Source organism: Xenopus laevis, chromosome 5S, assembly GCF_017654675.1.
Source record: "Xenopus laevis strain J_2021 chromosome 5S, Xenopus_laevis_v10.1, whole genome shotgun sequence".
Classification (NCBI taxonomy): Eukaryota; Metazoa; Chordata; class Amphibia; order Anura; family Pipidae; genus Xenopus; species Xenopus laevis.
The window spans coordinates 77,810,175-77,837,935 of NC_054380.1; the positions used below are offsets into that span (position 1 = coordinate 77,810,175).

The following is a 27,761-nucleotide window of genomic DNA, read 5'->3' on the forward strand; positions in this document are numbered from 1 at the left end:
TGTGACATTTCTATTTTGTATATACAGTATATTTTGAGTCAGTCCCTAAGCTTAGTCAGTGACATCAGCACAGAGTATGTGCAGTGAATCAGCCGAAAAGAAGGCTGGCTGGTACAGAAGCATAAAACATACGTACAACATTCTAGCCAAGTTAATCTTTAGTTCTCCATTAAAAATACAAAACAACACATGCATTTAAATAACAATATTACAATATACTTCTATACTGTGATTACAGAAATATAATCCATAAAAAAGTTAACTATAGGGTGCCGTTTGTCCCAAATAAATTCTGTATACAAAACTATCCCTAATACACAGAATTAATGTCTCTCATGGTATATAAGTATTTGTGACCATACACAGATAAAAAATATAAAGGATGTCGTTATATTACGTACTCCATTCTGTACAGTTTAACAAGCTGTCTCACAAATGTATAACTTCCATGTAACAGACACACTTATGTGCAAAGTAACTTATAGAATGAAATATGTAAAAAAAAGTTGGACATAATATATAATAGTGTAACTAACTAGTGCATGTCAAGCTAGATTTGACTGACAAAATAGATATTTGTGATAGAAAGCAAGATTTTATACTACAGGATTCATTCTTTCCACAAAATGAAAGCTCAGTTTCACAAAACACATAAAATATCCATTCTGTGAAGCAATACTGTCAGTCACATTCCTGAACCAATAAGAACAAAGCTTATTGCCATATAACAAACAAGATGAGAAGTTGCCAGCTCTGCTCCACATGGCTGCATCATCCCTAAGGCAAAGTATCTGGCCTGATATAGAAGGCGCCCTCTAATGTCCCCTGTGCTGCATAGTAATAAACATGAACAAACATTTCCTAAAAGGGCTGCGGTTAAACACTACAGGTTCATAATTTGAAGTTCTTACAAATGGCTGAGAATATAATGCTGCACTGATAATGATTGTAAAGAAATAAAAGTATGCAAAACATAAATATGATCATTTTAGGTGATATGGCTATTCTTATTGTAGTGACCTGCTTGTGTGGGCATTTTGGTTAAGGGCATTCCTGCTGTTTTGCCATTGTCTTATGATTCATTCCTCTTCCTGTTTCCCTCTTACTGTCTAAGCTAAGAGCAATAATGGGGCAGGCCACACCTGCCTGCAAGATGGGAGTCAGTCTCCCAATCAGGCTTAGTTCTGCTCAATGGGGCAAATTCACTAAAGGGCTGATGCTAGTGAAAATTTGCCAGAAACCTCATCCACAGGGACATTGCCAATTCGATCGCCAAAATCAACAGGCATAGAGAACAATTCGCTAGTGAACGAGACCCTCGCTAGCATTCGTTCACACCCAATCGCCAGGCAACTTTTCGCTCTGGTGAATGGTCGTTACTCCGCAAATTCACTAAGATGCGAATTTTACTGAACGTTACCTCTTTCGCCGGAGTTTACTTTGCCACCTCAGACTTGGGTTGCCACCTGGCCGGTAAAAAATGATGGTTGATCCCAATGTTATTAACAGGGAAAAAAGAGAAATATATTAAAGTTGTAAAAAACGCTGGTGACTTTTCTTTTTTTAAAGTGGGATTGCCTTCAAGAGTCCGAACTATTAAAGATTTATGGGTGAACAATTTTTTTCCAACTAATTTGAGGGGCATGCCACATTTGTTTAAGGGTGGGCTCATGTCTAGGGCATTAGAGGATCTATTCTGTCTTTATTATGGCTCATTGGACATGTGATTAAAAAAGTGGTCACTACAAGCATTTGCACCAACATTACTAAGAAAGATGTCCATACGACTTTTAGATACCAGCCCTATTGAAATGAAACTAAGCGTAAGATTATAAGCAAAGGCAGAAACGAACTCTAGCAAAAATTCTCCATGAAGCATTCGCACTGCCGTTGTAACACTAGCAAAAATTCACCAGCGTTCAGGCTGCTGTGATGCAACTATGCATTTTAGTGAATTGGCATAGTGGTAACAAATTTAAATCTGGCGAAGAAGTGCGGAGTGTGGTTTAGTCACTGGCGAAAATTCGCCTTTAGTGAATTTGCCCCATAGTGTTTTTAGGCGAAATAGGAACACAGCTCCTGCACTTCCTTATAAAAAAAACTCCTGTAGGGTAATTCCCCTAATTGCCCTAATTGCCACCTGCTGGCTGAACTGTCATATTACTCAAATACATTGAAAACACCTTGTTACATGTTCACTGCTCCAAAATTGCAGTAAATGTTGGCTAATGGAACTGTATGATACAGTGTGTCTTCTGCCTGTTAGGGTTGTTCTCTTCTGATTCCTAAAGGTTTCTTTTTTTTTTTTTTATATAATTTTCCCATTTATTATTTGAAAGGATGTTGCTAATTCCCCTTAACGTCATGCCTGGGCCAGGCCATATTCGCATCAGCGGGTGTCTTGGTGGTGACAAAAAGGGGCACCTCTATATAACACAAAGCAACATCCCAAGTTCAGACAATTTTTGTCCTTACCAACTACATCTGAAAAAATTGCTACCCTTGCATTTCCACTCCTTCCTATGGCCATCTCTCCAGAAAGCTATATAGTCACATCTTAGTTTTCACCGAGACACTGCCAAGACACAGGATTCATGTAACTGAAATAATAAAGCTAAGAATAATTGCATTTCTGAGAGAGAGAGAGATTCATTTTGCTGTTTTTCTGAAGAAGAAACACCAGGACCCCCTAGGCATAAGAATTACATATTTTTGTAAAATATCTTGATTAAAAGCTTAATCATATATAGTATCAAATGTAAAAAAAACTATAAGTAAAACCTTACAAGCATAAAACCTCTCAGGCATGAAAGCTCTCAAACGTAAAGCCTCTCAAGCATAGAGGCTTAACAGCTCCCCAGGGCTCAAAATATCTGAAGCATAAAAGCTCTCAAGGGTAAACGCTTGTAAGCAGAAGCTATTTCAGCATAAAATATCTCCAGTGAGGTCCAAGGACCATCATTATGAAGAAGATAGCAGATGGTTTGTCTTATTCAACATGGTTGAAGTTTTATTAGAATTTTCACTTTGCCAAATTATACAAGTTTAGCCTGTAATGTACTGTAAAATTAGTTTCTTTCTTTAGTCTGACGAAATGCAAAGTCTCACACTTCTTCTCCGAAATCTGCCAAGTATGTACGCACTGTAGCAAACAAAACACTTCTGGACATGAACAGAGAAGAGGATTTAGCCATTGGTCAGGAACTGAAATAAGCCTGCGGATTTCAGCCCTGTCTGGCCCTAGCCTTAGGCCTTAGCCTTATGGCCACTTCGTCTTAACCACTGGGCTAGGAGAGCAGTTCTCACCTTACTCTCATTATTATCTTGGGTGTTGAGATTGGCCTGCAGATTTTAGTAGGCTGATTTTGGTCCCATCTGGCCCTAGCCTAACACATTCCCTTAGCAGTACTTGTTTTAGGAAGCTTGATGCCTGGGCACAGGTGGCACATCTTCTTCTAGGGTTTATGCTGAGAACCAAGTATTATTATGGGTTCTTTTTTAATGCACAGCACCATACAAGTCTATGGACTTCATTTCCTAGGCGAAACAAGGCAAAAAAAAATTTCCCATCCCCAGTTCTGAGGTTTAATTTTATGAACCTGCCAAAGAACTCTTAGAACCAATATATGTTTGAGAAACTCATCATGCTTTACTGGGTGAATACAAGATGGAGTTTTTTTGTGCTTTCAGAACAGATTTTGGAATAACCCCCATAGGGGCTAACAATAGCCAAGTGTGAAGTAAGAGGAGCCACCTTACTTCACAGCCATGCAGAACTTTGCAGCTTTGTTTGTTTCCCTGTAGAGCCGTCGGCGACTGTGTAGAGATTTGTATTGGATTTAATTTTTTCCTTTACATCCCCTTTACTGTTTCCAACTCCAGCTGCAGGGACAAAGATCTTGGAGCCAGATTTAAACAGATAAACTGGGATTCTTTTTGGATATTTATTTTGCTGCAGTCACTGGTTTTGCAGAGTTGGAGAAAGTTTGTATTAAACAATACAAAAATTATAAAATCCACATTAGATTACATGACAACACAGAACCCAGTGCAGTCTGCTTATTCTGATTATTAATCAGTCTTGCTGTAATGGCTTCTGGCAGATATTATTTGACTTGTGCTGTTTTGATCATTTATGAGGATCCCTAAGCAGCCCATACCACACTGAGCATGTGCACAGTCTTGGTCTTGCAAAGCTGTTTAACAATGTTACAAGGTGTTGACCCCCCATGGCCAACGTTGAAAGCATAAATCATTTGTTTTATGTTTGAGGCTTGTGGTGCATTAATTTCAAGTTTATGTTTAGTATACAAAATACAGCATTTCTAGTCTTTTTCTAATTTAGACTTTAATTCCCCTTTAAAGACGAACAACACCTTAAAGAACAGCTCTGTTTGGACATGTGAATTTTTCAAATGAGACTATCATATTACACTGCCCTGATTTATATTATGAGTAATCATTTATATACTGGATTCTACTTCTTCTTTCATTTTTATAAGAAAGCATGGGAAGAAATGAAAATAGTCCCTTGAATAGACTGATATATCGGATAATACAGTACAGGTGGAAATCACAATGTTTACTGCATAATTGACAAGCTTATGTGTTATCTCCAAAATGGTTTTCTGCCCCATAAAGTCAAATCCTTATATCCACGGCACAGGAAAGGCTTTGTCATCACTGTTTTTATCCCTGTATCAACTCCTGAATCAAATTCTTGCAGCCTTGGACACCTCTGTTAATCTCCCTGTGGCTAACATACCAAACTTAAAATTAGTCCTGTTATGTAAGAATTAATAAGAGATTGCATAAGAAGCTTTCAATATGTGAGTCCGTCTCCCTGGTAACAAGATTATTGCAGTCACTATTCCCTCTAAGGTGAGCAAATAAGGTGTGAAAGAGTTAATAGAGGACTAGAACAATAAAACAATAAAAATCTACAGTATGTTGCTCTGCTGCACGGAAACAGGCACTTACAATGGCACCCAGCAGAATAGTCTTTTCATAATTAGTTCAGATAAACCTGTCACTGCGAGTTTGCTCATACTGATTATGGCACACTTTTGTTTGGCATGAGCTCTGCAGGTTCCTGCTACCTGAAGCTGAAAAAGTTTGAAAGAAAGTCACAGAAAATATTCCGTTCAGCTCCTGTCATTATTTACTGAATTAATTGTAATATATTTATACTTTACATTGACACCTGCCTATCCAACATTTAATTCTGACAACAAGGGTATAAATATAAAGAATATACAGTATAAGAAACTCTACTAAAATTACTATAAAACTGCCCTTGGCAGCAATAATCATCAAATAATGATATCTGGTGTGCTGCTAAAAGAATGCTGAGAATGTTCCTTGTTCAACATCTTGCTTTCAGGTCCCCTGACTTTTATCTGTACCATTGGCAGTGGGTATAAGGATAATTGCAGATACTCCATTGATATACATAGGGATACATTTACAAGGGCGCTTGCTCACACTGGCATTTGTTTGGCAGATGTTTCTGCCCATATTAAATGCCAAGCTTCACTGCAGTTATCTTGATTTCAGTAAAAACTCTGTGATTTAATGGCACTTCCATTACAATACTTTAGAGATTGGGATTGGGTATCATTCCTACTCATATTAGAAACTCAGATAGCAAGAGACTATCAGCTAGAGACCATCAGCCTGATGCAGTAAAAATTAGGTTCTCTTAAAGGTTAAATCTTTCCTTTTGTCATTAGGGCATAAAACTGCTTATTTAACACTTGTTGGAAGAGACACAATCCCCAATATCATCTGGCAGCCAAAAGGTAGAGACATCCCCCAAATTATTGTGACTGAAATAACTTTGTCATACATTACCTCTCTTCACGAACCTCTGGAACACTGGATTTCTGGACACTGCAATGACAGGTACATTGGGAAAAACCTCTGGCACCATGAGAGAGGCGAGGGCTGTTACTATAGGCTGCGCATAACAAGCGCTATCCATGCCGCCGCTCCCCCCTTATTCCCCTCTGCTGCCCCCCTCCTCTTCTCCACTCCCCCCACTCTCAACTCCATCACCCCCAGAAAAGGCCCTGCTTCCCCTGTTTCCAAAGTCATGCAAGTATCGGCTATGAATGGCTGAATAGTATGGGAAAGCGCGAAGGAGGAAGAGGAACGCAGGCAGCGGTTTAGAATAGTTCTGGTTGATGCAATAGCATTGCAAGAACTTTTGGCAGAGTGCCCACTGTGTACGATATGCTCAATCCCTGCAGGCCCGGATTTGTGGAAAGGCCACCTAGGCCCGGGTCTAGGGTGGCAGGATTTTAGGGAGGCGGCATGCTGCCCAACCACACCCACATTGGTTCAAAAACACTGGGGATGCGTTGGAGATACAACCATTTTTTAAATTTCCCATGCGCCAATCCCCATTGCTCCTGTCCCCCTGGAGGGGAGAGGGGCGACGAACGGCAGTGGGCCTAGGGGCGCCCACTATGTAAATCCAGCCCTGAATCCCAGGGAAAGCATCCGTATCCCGGCCTCTCTTGCAGAAACGATATGCCATAAGCGGCTTTGTCCCAGCCATTGGCAGCAGCGAGAGAAAAAAATGTAAGCTGTCATTTTACAGCAATAGCTTTAGCCTCTCGGCTTCACTCCCTGCACTAGGAGCATGCTGTTTCCGGCACAGACAGATGACATTGCAGCCTCTTTGCCAATACAATGTTACTGAAACCTCTCATTCAGATCCCTTACCCAGAAGGAGGCCTTGGACGACCCCTGTGAAAGGGTCGTTCGACCCCCAAAGGGGTAGCGACCCACAGGTTGAGAACCGCTGCTCTACTCTAAGCTCTAGATTTTGAAACATTATTGGTAGAATTTGCTCCATTTATTCACAAGACCACTACTGAGTTGGACACTGATGTTGCATAAGTAGACCTGGCTCACATTCACCATTCCCATGATTCATCCCACACTATTCCAAGGTCAGGGCTCTGTGCAGCTCAGTCCACTTGTAACAGCGAAAAACCTAACTTTTGTTTTTATACAATAAGTTACAATCAACTTGTAGTAAACTAGTTGCTTTACTTTACAGTGATTCTGTCACTGGAAAACATGTTCTTTCAAAATGCATCAGTTATTAGCGCTGCTCCAACAGTATTTTGCACTGAAATCTATTTCTCAAAGAGCAAACAGTTGTTTTATATTTAATTCTGAAATTTAACATGGTGATAAACATGTTAATTTCCCAGGTGCTCTCAGTCATGTGCCTGGTGCTCTGATAAACTTGAGTCACTTTTTACTGCTGCACTGCAAGTTGGATGGATATCAACCCCCTCCATCCCCCCCCAGCAGCCCAGAACAATGGAAAAGTAACAAAATAACAACTCCCTGACACCCGCATTGATAAAATGCTCCCATGCTCGCTTAGTTGTAAGATATGAGCACAACACTTAATAGTAAAGAACTCAAGCAGACCGTGACTCCTCCCGTTACATTGAGTAGGAGAAACAATAGCTTATCTGAAATTAGTTGCATTGTGAAGTGCTGGCTCTTTCTGAAAGCACATGACCAGGCAAAATGACCTGAGGTGGCTGTCTACACACCACTATAACAGCTAAAAATTACATTTGATGGTTCAGGAATAGTATATTATATGGTGGAGTGAATTATTTGTAAACCGTGTCATTTAGAAATAAAAAATGTCAGGCCTAACTCCCTGATATGATGTTTTTCTAACCTTGATCTCAACAATGTAAGAATGGAAAGAGCACTTTATCTTCCTCTTCCAGAAATAGCTTTTCCTAGTAAAAACTGTCCACAAACAAATGTGAACATGTATTGCCCTTGCTTTTACACTAGTGATTAATGTACATACATACAGGGTCGCCATTAGAAATCACGGGGCCCCGTACAACAAAATTTTTGGCCCTGCCCACCCCAGGTCCCGCCCACCCAGATCCCGCCCACTTCACACCACAGCTAAAGGAACAACACAGCCATCAGCGCTAAAAACGGTAAGCCCCCTCACGCACAAGTTATAAAAAACTATTGATGATCAGGGCCCCCTTATAAGTTAAAAAAAAAAACTGGTGCCAGGGCCCCTCATAAAAGTTTTTTTTTAAAAAAATTTTGGTCTGGGCCCCCCTACAAGTTAAAAAAGGAGATAGGAGTAAATATTTAAGCTCCTTCTTGCTAGTCTGATACCTGTCTGTCTATACCTTCAGGCAAAAGTTTAGCCACCTCCGCCAGCCAGCCCCTCCAGTTTCATAATTTTTACTGTCTGTAAGTAAAGCTGTGCTCTGATTGGATAAAATGCTGGCAGAAGTATCCAATCAGAGTTCAGCTGATCTTCACAGCACAGAGCCTGGAGGCAGAACTGGAGCTTTCCTTCCTGTTTGAAGGAGCGCACAGTCATCAAGAGAGCAGGGTTTTTTTCTGTTTTACATTTTCTTTTGTGTCACATAGGTTTGGGGAGGCTTAGCTTCCCCTAGCCTTATTGAAAATCTGCCCATGAGGGGAGGGGAAAGCGACGTGCAGGCAATACAGCTCTGCCCTTCCTACCAGATTGTGTGGCTTTCTGACAGCAGCAGGGGCCCTGCCAGAGTGAGTACAGCCACCGGGCCCCCCACCGTGTCCCCCTGATGGCGGCCCTGCATACATATATACATTAAAAAGTACCATCATAACTTTATAAAATAACTAACAAAGTATAACAAAGGTTCTAAAACTTATTTCCAAAATAAACAAATGTGAATTAGATTAAATAAAGTCACTGTTAACTTTAGAAAATAGTTATTGTTATCAAAGTGCCTTATGACATCCAGTATATTTTTTTGCCGTGGGTTCATAAGCTCTCTCTATTTGTGTGTGTGTATATATATATATATATATATATATATATATATATATATATATCCCTCCCCCCATAAATTAATAGTGCAGCAGGGAAATGTTGCAACAGCCTATCAGGTAAGAGATAAATTGGAAACTGTCCAGCTGCTGCTTAAGCTGGCCATAGACTCAAAGATTCACTCGTTTGGCAACTTCGCACCTTAATAGATTCACACTATTATTACTTAATAATGAGAGGAAGGCAAAGGATTTGCATAGCAGCAGTCTCTTTCTAACTGAATGCTCATAAAAATTAAAAGTGGGCAAGAACTGTGCTGGAAAGAGCTTAGAAGCATGCTGCAGTTTGTTTTGCTGCCACAAAAAAACTATGGGGGGGGAAATCCATTTGGCGCTCAGTGTTCTGTCCCTCTAAATTTAATTTTGGGAATAAATAAAGCAAACTCATTGCGGAGTTTGCAGCAGACATGAATTTCATTTACATGAAAACTACAAATCCAGATTTAAGCAGGGAGTGAGTCACATAGTTGGTAACGACTGTACATCAATTTGTCTCTCATTGATTTGTGTGAACACACTATTTAAGTGCAAATCGGTAATGTCTGCATTTAACATATACACCTGGAGGGGTCTTAAATTATTTTGAATGAGTGTTTGAGTATTTTTCTGCAAAACAATCAAGCAGAAATGTGGAACTGAAGTGTGGCGATGCAAAACCATACTCACCCCCCCCCCTTAAATAAATATATCCTAAGGAAGGACACAGAGAGCAACGTTCTTGTTTACAAAGTGAAGGACCAGGTGCAAAACAGCCATGTCTTTAGCACTTTGCATCTTACCTTGTACTTTGCACAAAGCCCCTGCCATCCAATGTGAATCAGCTCTAAGGGGTTGTATTTCGTGCACCTTGGAGCTCCTGCACTTGCAACAGGGCCATAAATAAATGACCCCACAAGTATAAGTGAAGGTTGAGCACATTTAAATAGTACAGGTATGGGACCTGTTATCCAGAATGTTTGGGATCTGGGATTTTCTGTTTAGGGATCTTTCTGTAGGGGTCCATAGGGGTTAATCTGCCCCTATGGCTTTAAGGCCCTACCCTTTTCTCAGTTACTAGGCAAAATCCTGTGTAGCTCAGTGTTATTGGTCTAGAGGTGTAATGACCACTTCCTGCCACACTGCACTATAGTTTGTGTAAGGACTCTTCCTCTTTGGCTGCTGGATGCTGATCTGGCTGGGTGTGCCATGGGGAGCCTGGGTACAGCAAAGCCCAGAGAAGCCATGTGCCTAGAGGGACTGGGCCCTCTAGTGTCTAAGTCGGGGAGCAGGCAACCCCGTGGATGAGGAATAGAAAGTGTCAGGTGAGCTCCCAGTACTAGTACACTCTAGGAGTGTAATTTAGTAGGGGTGAGCTAAATAAGAGCAGTTCTGAGCTCCAACATAGGAGTGATAGATTGGAGGTATCTCTCCCAGGCCATATTGCCTATAGTAAAGGGATCCCAGTGGAGAGGGAATCAGGAGAGATGATTCCCCTGAGGTTGATCCAGAGACCACTACCGGAATATGTTGCAAAGGGGAAGTGGTATGCCTGCCAAGTCTGTCCTAAGGTAGTGTCAGCCTGTGTAAAGCTGCATGTGATATGCCTGTGCCTTTTTCCTCCAACTACTGTGATGTGAGTAAACCTGAGGTCATTGTCTCTGACTAATAAACAGTTTCTTTGTTTGCACCATAAGAACCTCCTGGTGCCCAATCATTTTTTATGCACAGTAGCCTGGGAGTTGTAGTTGCACAACAACTGTGGGGGAAATGCTTCCACTTAGCGAAGGCCCTGATCCTGAAGAGAGAGTCCAATGTAACCCATGCTCCTACCTTAGATGGACACTCATTAAAATAATAAATAAACCCAATAGATTTGTTTGCCTCCAATATGAATTAATTATATCTTAGTTTGGATCAAGTACACAATACAGTTTTGGTAATATATAAAAAAGAGATTTATGTTTTACATTTTGAGTTATTTGATTAAAATGAACTCTAAGGGAGATGACCTTCCAGTAATTTGGAGCTTTCTGGATAACAGGTTTCCAGATAATGGATCCCATACCTGTATAACCAGATCATTGTGCAGAACCAGGTTTGCTGCTATGGATTTATTTAATTTTTAAACGTAGACTAAGGGTTTTTTTCACAGGTGTATTTCTGTGCATTTTCTTCACACTCAGTATGCGTACATAAATGCATATAAAGAAGCCTGAGTTCCCTATATAGTCCCTGCCTACCTAGGATGGCACCGGACCTACATACTGCACTGCCTATATGTATGGACATCAACATTACAGAAATATCCCTTATTCAAAAAACCTCAGGTCCCACACATATGTTGCAATAATATAATTCTGCATTTAATTACATAGTAACATAGTAACATAGTAAGTAAGGTTGAAAAAAGACACATGTCCATCGAGTTCAACCTTTTTTTTTTTTTTATTAACTACCTATCTGCCAGTTGATCCAGAGGAAGGCAAAAAAAAAACCCATCTGAAGCCTCTCCAATTTGCCTTAGAGGGGGAAAAATTCCTTCCTGACTCCAAAATGGACTAGTCCCTGAATCAACTTGGACTATGAGCTATTTCCCATAACCCTGTATTCCCTTACTTGCTAAAAAGCCATCCAACCCCTTCTTAAAGCTATCTAATGTATCAGCCTGTACAACCGATTCAGGGAGAGAATTCCACATCTTCACAGCTCTCTCTGTAAAAAACCCCTTCCGAATATTTAGGCGGAACCTCTTTTCTTCTAATCGGAATGGGTGACCTCGTGTCAGCTGGAAAGACCTACTGGTAAATAAAGCATTAGAGAGATTATTATATGATCCCCTTATATATTTATACATAGTCATCATATCACCCCTTAAGCGCCTCTTCTCCAGCGTGAACATCTCCAATTTGGCCAGTCTTTCCTCATAGCTAAGATTTTCAATACCTTTTACCAGCTTAGTTGCCCTTCTCTGTACCCTCTCTAATACAATAATGTCCTGTTTGAGTGATGGAGACCAAAACTGTACGGCATATTCTAGATGGGGCCTTACAAGTGCTCTATACAGTGGAAGAATGACCCCCTCCTCCCTTGACTCTATGCCCCTTTTAATACAGCTCAAGACCTTATTTGCCCTTGATGCTGCGGACTGGCATTGCTTGCTACAGCCAAGTTTATCATCTACAAGGACTCCAAGGTCCTTTTCCATAATGGATTTGCCTAGTGCAGTCCCATTAAGGGTATAAGTGGCTTGGATATTTTTACATCCCAGGTGCATGACTTTACATTTATCAACATTGAATCTCATTTGCCACTTAGCTGCCCAGATTGCCAGTTTGTCAAGATCATGTTGCAAGGATGCCACATCCTGGATGGAATTAATTGGGCTGGATAATTTTGTGTCATCTGCAAACACTGATACATTACTTACAACACCCTCCCCTAAGTCATTAATGAACAAGTTAAATAAAAGTGGACCCAATACTGAGCCCTGGGGGACCCCACTATGAACTTTACTCCAAGTAGAGAATGTCCCATTTATCTTACTTACCACATCATAAAATGCAATCAAATTTGTCTGACATGACCTATCCTTCATAAAGCCATGCTGATTGTTGCTCATAATGCCATTCATTAGGACAAAATTTTGAATGTGATCCCTTAACAAGCCTTCAAATAATTTGCCCACCACAGATGTCAAGCTTACTGGCCTATAATTGCCAGGCTGAGATCGTAATCCCTTTTTAAATATTGGAATAACATCAGCTTTTCTCCAATCCATAGGCACCATTAGGGATGTAGCGAACAGTTCGCCTGCGAACTTGTTCGCGCGAACTTCGACCGTTCGCGTCCGCCTAATGTTCGCGAACGTTTGGGAACGTTCGCAATTTGAGTTCGCGACCATTCGACCGCTAAAATCGAACGATTTCCATTCGTTCGAACGATTAAAATCCCTCGACCGTTCGATTCGAATGAAAATCCTTCGATCGAACGATGAAAATCCTTCAAACGTTCGAATCGAACGAAAAATCCTTCGAACGTTCGAATCGAACGATTTTGCGGGTGTTCGAAGCTCGCGAACGGTTCGCGAACCGTTCGCATTTTTTGCCGGTGTTCGCGAACGGCGTTCGCGAACACCAAAACGGCGGTTCGCTACATCCCTAGGCACCATACCACATGACAGTGAATCTGAGAAAATCAGAAATAAGGGCTGGTCTAAAACTGAACTAAGCTCTCTTAGAACCCGGGGGTGTATGCCATCAGGCCCTGGAGCCTTGTTTACATTAATTTGTATTAAAGCTTTTTGAATCATATCCTGAGTCAGCCACTGACTAGATTGAGCTGAACCATTCGTGCAGTTATAAAGTGAGCCTGTGAACCCAGACTCTTCTATTGTATACACTGAAGAAAAGAACTGATTTAACACATTTGCCTTATCTGTATCTGTTACAACCATACTGGTACCATTATTTAATGGAGCAACACTCTCAACCTGCATCTTTTTACTATTAATATATTTAAAAAACTTTTTAGGGTTAGTTTTCACCTCCACCGCAATTAACTCTTCATTTCTTTTCTTCCGGATTGCTGATTTACAACATTTATTACAGTGTTTATATTCATTAAATGCAGCTTCTGTCCCTACAGATTTGTAGTTTTTAAATGCCTTTCTCTTCTTTCCCATTAACTTCTTTACTTCTGTATTAAGCCACACAGGATGATTCTTAGAGCTTCTACGTTTAGTCCTTAAGGGAATAAATTGAGAAAGGTAATGATTTAATATCATTTTAAAGGACAACCATTTCTGTTCTGTGTTTTTAGCTGAAAACCTAATGCCCCAATCAATGCTCTGTAGGGCAGCCCTCAAGGCACTAAAATTACTAGCAAAGCAGTGTTACAAGACAGATATCTTTTGTTTTCTAAACATATGCATTTTTATGTTTTCAGGGACATGGGTAACATTTGGAGGGCAGATTTCTGATGAGGTAAGACATTTATATAGAGGAATGTATTATCAAAATGAATACCTCCATTATTGTTTTTATATAAAAATATAATATAATTTTGGAGTGCAGAGGCTTATGCTTGCATATTATAATTAAAAAGAATAAGGATGCTAGAGGAGACAAATGTGACATCTCAAGTAACAAAATGAATGTGTTCACCTTTTCAACAGGTGGCTGAGCAACTCATGACCATTGCATATGAAAATGGAGTAAACCTGTTTGATACAGCAGAAGTTTATGCAGCAGGAAAGTAAGTGATTTTGTGCAGGGTGTATCCACAGAGGAAGACAACCCTGCGGCTGCCCAGAAAGTTGGGGGGCCCAGTAAGGCCCTAGTAATTTCAATATATTATATATATTGTGGTAGAATGTATCCATTAAGCAATGTTTTCAGGACTTAAATTGAATTTACTCTGGGACCCTGTAGCATCTAGTTATGCCACTGATTGTGTCAATGTAAGATTTAGAAACAATAGCTTAATGTTTCTAGCAGGGGGACTACACTGTATCCTGGATATTGAAAACATACACCTCCATAACAACACAAAACCCTTGTTGTTCAATGTATTTGTTTTACGAATAAAGTGGTATTAGCTGCTGAGCCGGCAGTATTTGTCTTGCAGAGCTGCCCTTGTTCCAGAATGCTTGGCCACAATCATATTCCCCTATTCATGTACAATAGAAATAGCAGGAATAACAATAATTAATTTTTAGGTTGCATGGGATCACAAGGTGTACAAATTATTTCTGTACTATGTATTTTTGTAAATATTGCAGAGTATCTGATACATCATTGTTTTTATATACCTGTAAACTTGTCAAGAGATGTGGGCTTGGAATTGTTGGACCTTGAAGAAGGCCTGAAACAACAAAAGTGTGACACTACTGTGTAACCTGAATGGGTAGCCCCCCCCCCAAATATCTTTAGTGGGGCCACCATGCATCCTCAGGCAGTCCTTCCTTAGCACCCAAATGGCTGCCCACTCATTTTCAGCAAGCAAGGCAGCAAAGTTTAAGCTGCAGAAGAAGCTGTGAGGAGGGATAGCATATGCTTACGCCACTGAAACTGCTGAACACTGAAAGGCCAGTAAGGGTGAGATTTTGAAAGGTGTTTATTGGCTCTCAGTATTACATAGGTTCCTATAAGTCCTATGGAGGATAGTAGGACTGACACAGCAGTTATATGGTGTTTCAGTTTCATTGTTAGGAACCAAGGAGAAACATAACCAATGTGACCATTTCCTTCTCTATAAGAGCATTATTCTAACTTCTCTCCCTCCCCCTCTATATGTTATCCCTGCCAAATCCCTAGCCCAATACCCACAATAAAGATACACACAATGACTTTGTGGTTAATCTGTGTAATCCACAGCTTTATTAATAATTAGATAAACTACGCTTTTTGATCGCAAGGAAGGCAAAAAACCCCTGAAAAGCAATTTCCTTCACTAGAGGGAAAAATTCCTTCCTGACCCCTTAAAGGCGATCGGATTTGCTCCCACGATCAATGTGCCACATTGAATCAAGGGAAGTGGTGGGGGGATATGGTAAATTAAGGCACTGCAGTGAAAGGATGAGAAAGAGAAGGGAATATGGCAGCATAAACATGGGCACATTTAAGCAGCATGATGAATGCTGCATTCCTTTCCATTCCATTAGACCCAGTCAGCCTGCAGACCCCGGCATTTGCAGTCTGAGGGATGGAATGAAAAGGAATGCAGGGTCTACCAAGTGGCTTAAAGGAGTTCTTGTGTATAACACCATATTTGGATAAAGGGGAGGAACCACTGGTGGAACTATGGTGGCTGAAAGCACCACTGGTGAAAGTGCAGTGGATGAAAAGGGGGCATCACTGGTGGAATTGAGATGTCCCATACTTACTGCTGTTTCCTGAGGATGTGGTGCCTAGACTGAGGTGCATCGGTATTTGGTACCAAGGAAACTGCTGGTGGTGCTGGTATCTGGTGCCGTTTGTAAGCTGTTCCGAGGACCATCTGTAAAACCAAACAAGATAACTCAGACTGCGTATTTTTTACCTTAGAAAGTGATATCCCTGCAAAATCCTTATATCGGTATAGGACCTGTTATCCAGAATGCTTGGGACCTGGGGTTTTCTGGATAACAAATCTTTCTGTAATTTGGATCATACCTCAAGTCTACTAGAAAATCATGTAAACATTAAATAAACCCAATAGGGTGGTTTTGCTTCTAATAACTATATCTTAGTTTGAATCAAGTACGTGAAACTGTTTTATTATTAAAGAGAAAAAGGAAATCATTTAAAAATGGATTGTTTGAATAAAATGAAGTCTATGGGAGATGGACTTTCCATAATTCAGAGCTTCTTGGATAATGGGTTTCCAGATAATGGATCCCACACCTGTAATATTTAGTAGCACATTAAGCACAAATCAGGTGATTAAGCAAAATTAAATGATTGACCAAGTGTGGGAAAGAAAAGGATGGATTATATACTGCACCTGAATATCTCTCATTGTTCTTAATCAGTATGGCCTTGTTAATCTTCTCTAGGTCTTTGTAGAGGTGTTTCAGGTGGGCCTTGATGTATCTGTAGTCCTGCCAGAACTCATTCTTAAGGTGTAATTTCCACCATTTTGTAATCGTCACACAGTTTTTGGCCATTCACAGATCGTAGAGTGCAAACCTGATGTCATTGGTGATCTTGTCCCTGATGCACTCGAGATAAGGGCCAGCGAGTGGATCCTCAAAATCCCTGATCTCAAAGATGTCCAGATCAGGCGAGATCCACGGTGAGGGCTATAAAAATGTAAGAAGCAAGAAAACATCGAGGTCAGGGCACACACTATGCTAAACCCTTTCAAATTTCTGTTTCATTGTATTTACACAGAAGATATGCCATGTTTAGCATTGGGTTAGCCCCTCCATTAACCCCTTGGATACCTTTCTCAGCAGTCAGAAAATAAAATGAGGAAATTAGCTGTGAGCACCTTTACCTTTTCATAGCGCCACTGGTAGTAAACCCTGCTACTTGCACTCATGCCCATCTTTGATGTTCCTGTAATATAAAATTGAGATTTGGGAAGGTTAGAGTTAACGTAAAGATGTAAGACCCCCAAATAAACACAAGAAAAAACACAGAGGTAAAAACAGCAGCATATTTACACCTTATTTAATAAGAATCCTTTTCATTCAGAAACTATGGTTTTAATATGGTTCCAATTAGAAACAAATGCTTACTTATGTATATAGAATGCCCCTCCCCACCAGCTCCCCATGTCCCCATTTTAAGACAATACCATCCCATTTTATTTGGTCCACAAATCAGCCCATTATTTCTGTCAGGGCCCTACTTTCCACTGGATCAGCAGTTAAACAAAAAGGTAGACGTTGATGGACGTGTGTCTTTTTTCAGCCCCATCTATTGTGTAATACGTATTAAAGATGGGAACAGGGCCGCCATTAGAAATCACGGGGCCCCGTACAATAACATTTTTGGGGCCCCCTGGGCCCCGCCCCAGATCCTGCCTACTCTATATCACAGTTAAAAGACCACACAGACATCAGCGCTAAAAAAGTAACCCCCCCACACACAAGTTATAAAAAGCTATTGATGGTCAGTTAAGTTAAGAAAAAAACATTGGCGCTAGGGTCCCCCATAAAAGTTTTTTTGAAAAAGCATTGGTGCCAGGGCCCCCTTACAAGATAAAAAAAATTAGGGCCCCAAAATGTTTTTAAAAAAAAAGCATTGTTGGCAGTTTACAAGTTTAAAAAAATTAGGGCCCCAAAATGTTTTTAAAAAAAAAGCATTGGTGGCAGTTTACAAGTTTAAAAAAAATCTGTAATTTGGATCTTCATACCTCACATCTACTAAAAAATCCTGTTAACATTAAATAAACCCAATAGGATGGTTTTGCTTCCAATAACTATATCTTAGTTTGAATCAAGTACATGAAACTGTTTTATTATTACAGAGAAAAAGGAAATCATTTAAAAAAAAATTGGATTATTTGAATAAAATGAAATCTATGGGAGATGGACTTTCTGTAATTTGGAGCTTCTTGTATAATGGGTTTCCGGATAACGGATCCCATACCTGTAATATTTAGGCTGTTTGGCTTTTCGGCACTTCCGCGTTTTGGCCGTTCGGGACTTGATAAATGGCCGCACGGCTCCGGCGCTCTCAAGGGGGGCCCGGCTCTTTCAAAAGTGCAGCACTGCTGGGCCCCCCCTTCATGCCCGGGTCACTTGTCCACCCTGTCCCCCCCCCTGATGGCGGCCCTGGATGGGAAAATGCAGGATCCTTACCTTCCTCCAAATAACCCACAATGGGTTGGGCAAGTTGTTCTTCTGCTCCTGATGAAAGTTGATAGTCTTTAAAAAGACTTTTGTGTTTCTTCTTTATCTCCTGCTCCTGGGAATCGCTGAGAATCGATGGGAATCACTTGGAATCGCTGAGAATCACTAGGAATCGCTTGTATTTCACTTTATGGGGAGAGAAAGAGAGAGAAGAGATTGTGAACTGAACCCTCTCTGCCATATATATCTGTATATACTGGATTTCCCTTAATAGCTCAAAACTGCGCTACTGAATATGGTTGTGCCTTATAAATAACCAGTAACACCAATCAGCAGCAACTTTAATAGAATGAAGGAGAGACAGAATTGATTGGTGCAATCAAGGGCCCTAGACACCCCTGCTAACCATGGTTGGGTCCTGGTGACATAATGCACAAACTAATAGTTAAATGAACACTTGGAATCACCCTCATTTATTTCTATGCCAATTGCTTTCACAGGGCTCAATTAAATTGAATTTAGAAATGAACAGGAGTGATCATTTGGTTGGCCATACACTGAACTGGAAATCACATGGGGACAAAACATCCCAAATCCCCCTCTGTGCCATTACTGTAAAGCTGTATGTTACTGGCAGGGTGTTATAGGGGCAAAAGACACTGGTTCCCATTAGAGGCCCAGGTGAGTAATGGGCCCACTGGGGCTTTTCATAACCAGTCAAGCTCTGATCAGTGCCCCTGCACCCATAACACAAGGCACCCTAATTCTAGGCATGTAACTATTGTTCTTGTTTGTGCTACTTGTCTTTCATCTCAGGTCCTCACTTACTCATCATCTACTCTAATGCTGAGGCCACTCGGATGAGTGATGAGTGGGACAGTTGGCTAATGGCAGTTTGAAAAATGGCAGTTGACATTAACAGCTTAACAGCAGCAGAATAAATGGTCTAACACTTCAAAAGCTGTAACAAGTAAACAAGAAATACCAAACACACTATATTGTATAACTACAAGTCAGCCACAGGGGGTGCTGGGAATTGTAGTTAAGGCACAGCTAGATAAGCACAGGTTTAGAGTCAGTGGGACAGCAAGTTCTCATGTTGTCTTACTCTCCTTAGCAATGGCACACAGGCAGATTTTGGGTACTTTGGCATCCACAAGTTTTAGTAGTTTGGGAAGGGGCAGGGCTGCCACCAAAAACCATTTTTAAGGCCCCATCATTGATTGTCCCCTTCCTTGTAGTTGTACCCCCGATGGCTTATCACCAAAAATGACCCCCCCTTTTCCAATGAAATTGGAAAAGATGGAACTGGAAAGACAAACTGACATTTCCAATGGACAATTTAATGACAAGCACCTTCCCAGACAATTACAATAGCAGGCAATGGTGGGGCAATTTTGGGAGCTTTGGCTCTAGACCAAAGTCCGGACTGGGATTTAAAAATGGCCCTGGCATGTGAGACACCCAGAGGCCCTCACAGCCCCCCCCAGTAGCCCAATAAATAGTGACTGTCTATGGCATCTTACCGCAACCCCTTTGGCATTTGCCAGAACCCACAGATTGCCAGTCTGGGCCTGGCTCTAGTCCCCGAACTACTATAAATCACGGAAGCCACACTGCCCAAACTATCCCCTTGTATCATTGACTTTATGCCTAGTGATGGGCGAATTTGCGCCGTTTCGCCCAAAAATTGCGATTTTCGGGCGAAATTCGCAAAACGGCGAAAAATTCGCGAAATGAGACGCCGGCGCCCGTTTTTGAGGCCGGCGCCCGTTTTTTGCGCCGGCAGCCGTTTTTTGCGCTGGCGAATTTTTGACGTGAATTTTCGCGGGCGTTTCGCAAATTTATTCGCTGGCGGCGAAACGCGCAAATTCGCCGCAAATTTGCGCCTGGCGAATAAATTCGCCCATCACTATTTATGCCCCCCCCATATAGTCTGCTCCACTTACCTATGAATCCAGAAATGAAATACTGGTCACTTGTGCCTGAGCCGTTAAGTCATCTTCCCTGGCAGCTTTCAGTCAATCAGTGCTGAGCTGGTGATGTCATCCTCAAGTAAAGCATCATATACCAGAAATTGGCAGCCAATCACATTAGCCACACACATGTGGATTTATGAAAATACAACAAATAGACATCAAACATAAGCAGTCATAGAACCAGGGCCACCATCAGAACTCACTGGTCCCTGACTGGACTCTCCCATGCCCAATGTCCTGCTGAGATCTCCTCCCTAGCCCATCAGCTCTGCTACTGGTTCTGGCTTTGAATGCTGGGAATTGTAGTTTAGCAGTGGCTAGAGAGATCCAGTTATGGGATCACTGAGGCAGACAGTATTATTCTGTTGGGAATGTGTTTTTTCACTTTACTCTTTTGCAGCTCTTTATGTTTGAATATGTTTGGATATGTTTGAATAGAATTGGAATAGTTTTCTTGTTTCAAATGTTCTATCTCCCTAGCAACCAGGCAGAGGCTTAAATAGACATAGAAAGGCATAGTATCCCTTGAAGCTTGCAGCCTATTGCCACAGCCTATTGTCACTTGTCTATAGAGCCTGAGACTAGAGCTGCACCCAACAAATATGCTTTAGTAGGGTGCAGCAGACACAGCAAGGGCCTAAACATTCCCCCTATGCCGTGTAGGGATGCACTGTATCCACTCTTTTGGATTCGGCCGAACCCCCAAATCTTTTGCTAAAGATTTGGCCGAAAACTGAATCCGAACCGAATTTGCATATACAAATTAGTGGTGGGAAGAGGAAACCATTTTTTACTTTTTTGTTTTCTGACAAAAAGTCACGCGATTTCCCGCCTCTAATTTGTATATGCAAATTAGGATTCGGATTTGTTTCGGCTGGGCAGAAGGATTCGGGCGAATCCGAATCCTGCTGAAAAAGGCTGAATCCGGAACCGAATCCTGGATTCGGTGGATCACTACATTAGAGGGTGCCCTCTATAGCAGGCCAGATACTATGCCTTAGGGATGCTGCAGCCATGTGGAGCAGAGCTGGCAACTTCTCATCTTGTTTGTTATATGGCAATAAGCTTTGTTCTTATTGGTTCTGGAATGTGACTGACAGTGTTGCTTCACAGAATGGTTATTTTATCTGTTTTGTGAAACTGAGCTTTCATTTTGTGGAAAGAATGAATCCTGTATTATAAAATCTTGCTTTCTGTCACAAATATCTATTTCGTCATTTAAATCTAGCTGGACATGCACTATTATACAGTATATTATGTCCAAGTATTTTTTTACATAATAGATTCTGTACAGAATGGAGTTTGTAATATATTGTCATCCTTTTGTGCATTAACCAGATTTTGTTCTCATACTTTAATAGAAATAAGTCTTTTGTATATTTTTTTATCTTTGTATGGTCACAAATACTTATATACAATGAGAGACATTAATTCTGTGTATTATTGGATATGTTATGTTTTGTATACAGAATGTATTTGGGACAAACGGCACCCCATAATAAACTAGTGAATTTGTTGTTAAGATTGAAGTATTGAATGATAAAAAGGGTAAAGGAAATGACCGCACAGTGCCTGCTTAGGCCATTGTTATTGTCCTGGAACACTAGCGTTAGAATTCATAATGTAACTAGTTCAATCCTAAATCTTTCAGTATTCGTTATGAACTAGCATTAAAGGAACAGTTCAGTGTAAAAATAAAAACTGGGTAAATAGACAGGCTGGGCAAAATAAAAATCTTTCTAATATAGTTAGTTAGCCAAAAATGTAATGTACTATAAAAGCTGGAGTGCGTGGATATCTAGAATATTAGCCAGAACACTACTTCCTGCTTTTCAGCTCTCTAAGTCTGAGTTAGTCAGCGACTTTAAGGGGGGTTCAGTGAGTTTGCAATTGATCATTAGCATTCAGCTCAGATTCAAAAGCAAACAGTTATGATCCATGTGGCCCTCCCTCAAGTCACTGATTGGTTACTGCCTGGTAACCAATCAGTGGAAACCAAGAGAGCTGCAACACAGGAAGTAGTGTTCTGGCTATTATGTTACTCATCAGCCTTTATACATATATACAATTTTTTGCTAATTAACTATATTGATTTTTCTTTTTATTTTGCACATTCTATGTATTTATCCAGTTTTTATTTTTATACTGCACAATTTCTTTAAGAACGCACAAGCATTAAAAGCTTCTGGGTTCAGTTTCTCATTATGTGAGTTTTGCTTGTCTGTATACTGTAATATATAGAAAGCTGGCCACACGTGCCAATAGTTTCTTACAATCTGATTATTTTCTAGTCTGCTTAAATGCTAGAAACTTTGCTGCAGCAAAATAATTTTTGTAATAATATTTTTTATAATAAATATAGTGTTTTACTTTATTTTTTTGGCCCTGTGGATTCCTTTGAGTGCCGGACAGCCCTGTTTTTCTTGTAGCTGTAGAAACATCTTCATTTCTGAATGATTGCTCAATGGGGGGAGGGGGCTGGTCAGCTAAATATTATGTTTTTCAAACTTCCCTTTTCTACATTAAATTTTCTGCGCAGCCTCGCAGGAGCCTCCTCAGGTAGCAAAAAGCTTAGGGGCAAATTAACCAAGCTGCGAAAATTTGCCAGCGACGGATTCGCAGGCAGCGCAACACTCCGCCAGACGAAAATTCGCTCAGACAATGCTAATTCACTAACATGCAAAGTTGTGTCAAGGGCACTGAACGCTGATGAAGTTGCGGTAGGTTTAATTCAGCAAGCAGAGCGAAGTTGCGCTAGCGTTGGCTAATTTATATACGGCAGGAAGTTAAAGTTGAATGGACGTATATGTTGCAGCAAATACATTACATTACACAAGCCCAGGGAAGCTTAATAAAATAAAATAAAGTTTTTACGCTCTTTTGCAGCCTATCACCCTGAAAAAAGGAAAAGACGCCAGCGTTTTCAACTAAACTTTTAGGAAGTCCTATCTACTCTATTGCACTTCGCCTGGTCTGAGGTGGCAAGTCTGGCGCAAGAGGTAACGTTCAGTAAATTCTGCATCTTAGTGAATTTGTGCAGTTACGCCCCTTCGCCAGAGCGCTACTTCGCCTGGCAATTGAGTGCGAATGAGCGCCAGCATCAGTCTCTTTCACTAGCGGAGTTATGCCTTCGCCCATTAGTAAATCAGCGAAGTACCGAAATGATGTCACACTGGCGAATAATCACTTCGCCCTTTAGTAAATTTGCCCCTTAGAATCACCCTTGTACTCCTACAAGACTTTTATGGCCAGGTGATATTTTCAACAAACAAAAAAGTTACTGTTGCATTTTGCTTTAATAGATTCTACTATAACATTACTTATGTATGTTATTCTTTTACAACATTTGGTTACACAAGCATTTCTGACCTCGGCAGACATACTATGAAAGCACTTTATTAAAGGGCAAAGGGATTATAGTTTGTGAAGCTGCTTTTCATCTGTAATAGTAGATATGGTTGCATATCTAAAGAGGTCAAATGAAGTGCAGGATTTTAATGATTTCTAAATATAAAGTAACAATCCCAACAGCCAGTTTCCATCTGCTGTCTGTTGTGGGCCTGTATTTAATAGTAACCAGTTGTGAAGGCATTTCCTCTCCCCAGATCATTAAGGTATAATCAAACCTGCATAAAATGCAATTTGTCAATGTAACTTACAACATAACCTTCTGCTGCTGACACTCATTGAAAAGAACTGGCTGCTTCATGCATATTCTTCTTATTAAATTATTCATAATCAAATAGATGTGTAGCATATGGAATCATGTAGTGCAATAAAGCTAACAAAACATTATAATAATAAGCATTTAATTTAACCCAAATCCTAATTACACCTTTGTTTATATGGATGAGGTAATACAGCTGAGGTAATAGACTCTTTGAATTAGTTGTATAGCGTTCAATGATTACATGAACTACTTATTCATATTATATTCATACTGAGATATGTGAACTACGTAATATTAAGGATATACCAGTAGATTTCATATGGCTGACATTACACAAAGGGTTTTATTTATTAAAGTCCAAATGCCAAAAACTCAAAAATTTTGTTTTTTTTACTATAAAATCAGAAAAAAACAGAAAACTAAAATTTTTCAGGGTTTATTATATACCGAGGATGGAAAATGTCTGAATTCGAAAACCCAGCATCTCAGACCTGCCAAGGTTGTATTTAGAGAAGTCCTGAAGATATCCTGATCTGTGCTGGGTTTCATGCAATAATACAAAGATTTTGTGGTTTTCAGGTGGAAAATTCGAAAAAAAATTGTATGATTTGAATTTTCATACGGTTTTCAAATTTTTTTTGTTTTTTTTCTCGCTCTGGAAAATTTTGGGAAAATGTATTGATAAATAATGGGAAATAAACAGCGTGGATTTCATTGGAGTATACAGTATTTCAGAAAATAATGATAAATTTGGATTTTGATAAATAACCCCCAATATGATGAATGGTTTGGGTAGGTCATAGTTTGTCGGTAGATTTTAGCTTGCATAGCATCTCATTGTTGCTAAAAAAAATGTTGCACTATTTGTGCTGCCTGCGATATGCAAAATAATAATAATATATCCAAATACTCTACAAAACAGTTACTTGTGCCAAGAGGGTGATTTATATCATCTACTAAATGAGATATGTAATTCATGAGTAGATTTGATCTACCTTTTAGTTATTTTAGACCAACAAATACAGGTATATATGCTGAGTCCCAATAATTCAGCAAAAGAAATAATAGTAAATGATCAAAATGTATTTCAACCAGTCAATCTTATCACGTGATCCCAGAGCAGTCTGGTTGTTTGAGGCTTCTATTATTGTGTGTGGGGAACAGTCTCATTTAGCTAAGGAATCTCTAAATCTAAATAGCCTCAAAAATCACAGATCAGAGTAACATGCTAATGTTTGGCCTCAAAAATCACAGATCAGAGTAACATGCTAATGTTTGGCCAATTTAATGGTTAATAATTCGAATATGTAGTTCCTAGTGTGTTGCTGTACACATTTCCCCTGCAAGCAAACAAAAACATGACAGCATGAGTAAAGGTTATGCCACTGGTATTACCATGGGTCGAATTGTATTGCAGGGTACAGTGATTTACACCAAATAAAAGCTCATGCTTTTATTGAGTATATACTGACTCTGATGAGAACATACTAACTCTGATGATTATATACTGACTCTGATGATTATATACTGACTCTAATGAGTATCTACTGACTCTGATGAGAATCTACTGACTCTGATGAGTATCTACTGACTCTAATGAGTATATACCGACTCTGATGAGTATATATTGACTATGTTGAATATATACTGACTTCAGAAAGCTGCACAGAGTGGGCAGAACAGAAAATCTATCTATACATTCCGAGACAAAAGCAGAATTGTATACACAGTGAGGCCACTGCAGTGGGTTGGTTAACTGGTAATCTATTAAACTTGCAAATCAATTCCATGATTATAGCAGTGGGCATGTCTCCCCAGCACAGAATGTTGTATCGTTGGCTGTGGCAAAATAATTATGCCAAAGGGCGTTTGTATTATAGATACCTGCACCCTATCCTAATTTATATTTTGCCAAACATCGAAGCTTTGATGAGTTAATGAGGATTCCTTTACTCTTTCCCAGTACCCGCGCATATAAGTTCTGGAGGATAAAAGTAGTTCTGTAATGGAGAGAATGATGTTTCAATTAGTAGGAGTGGTTTTAGTACGGCAGTAGTGCAGGGAAAGAGAAAGGATAGTTTGGTGTGAAGGATTACTAAAGGTGAATAAATTCAGCCCGAGGGATACACAGACATCACAAACAGGTAAGTAGCTACATGGCCTGATATAAATATCTACTATTCTGTGAAATGAACAGAGCAAGGAATGTTTTGTGTTGCACATTCATGATATTGATATTGATTGATAATCCAATAAAGGGATTATAGATGAGTATGGAAAGTGCCCTGTAAACACGTTTTCATCCTAATGTGAGAACATAGATATGGATTTAAAAAACAAACAAAAAATGAGAATGAAAATATGATTTTGGTTAAATATAAAACTATAACGTAGGTGTCTCTAGTACTTTCATATGTTTTGTGTATTACAGTTATGCTAAACACATATACACATTAACCAAGCACTGTGTTTCCTTGTGGAAATACAGGCCTTACAAGTTGAAAAAGCAAATAACTGCTAGTTTATTTCATATTTTCTTTGAATTAAAATTTGTATATTTATAAAAGGAGAAGGAAAGTTTGCTGGGGGGGGACAAGCTATAAGGCACCCTCACCCCACCCCAGTGATGGGCTGGTGTCCTTTACCTGGCCAAGCATTTGCACACTACAGGACTTCTTCATGGATTTCTGTACTGCGCATGTGCCAAGGGAATGCCTGGGACACAGAGGGGAAGTGCCAGCCTGGCTATGAGGAAAGCAATTAAAATCACATGGAGTTGCCTAACCACTTGGCAACCTCCAATGATTCTGCCTTTGCTTCTCCTTTAAATTAAGGGAAAAATATATAAGAATCTACCCTGTTCTGATATTTTGAAAATCTATTTACTGTCCCCTTAAGCAGCATGCTAAATATTCACTTGGGTGCACATTTATCAAAGACAATGTACCAGCTCTGTATTCACTTGTATATATATTTTAGGGTCAGTTATTTTGGACTAGTTTAAAAAAAACAGCTACTTTCCAATACAAATAATACTGTGTATATATTTGTCAGCTTCAGCTTCTGTGCAGCAGTATAGCATTGAGATCTGCTGGCCTCTGATTGGCTGCTGTTCAGGATGTAGAATTATTTGCTGATGAAATTATAGTACGTTATCTGAACAGAGCCAAATATGAAGTTATAATAAGGGCTAATGTCTATAATTAAAGAGCAAACACCACAGTCACTTCTTATATACTTTTCACATCCATTGTCACATGGTACAAAACTTTATAAATCACTGCATGTGAGAAAGTAGTGATGTACGGTTTGACCCGAAATCCACAGTGACCCATGGGTTTACCACCGGATGTCCAGGTTTGATTTGAAATTTGGCCAATCATTGTGGACTAGGGTTTGGTGTTGGTCAGACTGGGAGAGTAAATTTCTCCATTTCTCCCATAGATTCTGTGTCATGGAACCAGATGCACACACAAAAGTAGCATATAGATCAAAAAGATGTGGGTACGGTTTGTGTGCTGGTCCTACAATGGCAACATTTTGCTGGTTCTACAATGGCAACATTAGGGTCATGTGCATGTTAAGGTTTTGCAGCTTATGTTGAGTTTTTCTTGACCCGGACATCACTATAATATAATATTGGATGAAGTTAGAGTTTTTGTAAGGATTTGGGTTTGCAATGTAAATTAAGATCCTCAGACTGTGGCCTTGTGCCTTCTAATAGGCACAGACTTCCAAAATGCCTTCTTAAGAGTATATTGGTTTGGGGTGATTCATAAAAGTTATGGTAACTATAATCCAGAATTCTTGGCAACTGGGGTTTTCCATAAATTGTGACCCCATACCTAAAAGCTACTAAAAAGAACATTTGAATAATAAAAAACCCAGGTATGACTTTATGCTAGTTTAAACAAGCCAATAGAGTATGTAGAAGTAGAACTGCCTGCTCAAATAGGACATATTGTAA

At 39.9% G+C, this 27,761-nt stretch overlaps 1 protein-coding gene across 4 annotated transcripts in view; it reads left to right on the forward strand.

The window, feature by feature from the left end:
• Window positions 1-27,761, forward strand: part of filip1.S (filamin A interacting protein 1 S homeolog) — a 108,589-nt gene that overhangs the window by 21,462 nt on the left and 59,366 nt on the right. For 3 of the 4 annotated variants that reach the window (XM_018265491.2, XM_041564667.1, XM_018265490.2), the window contains 2 exons: window positions 13,810-13,847; window positions 14,039-14,118. The gene's annotated coding sequence lies outside the window, so the exon portion shown is untranslated. Of the gene's footprint in view, window positions 1-13,809; window positions 13,848-14,038; window positions 14,119-23,106; window positions 23,124-27,761 lie in introns of those variants that run through there. The other variant, XM_041564669.1, reaches the window with a different exon arrangement.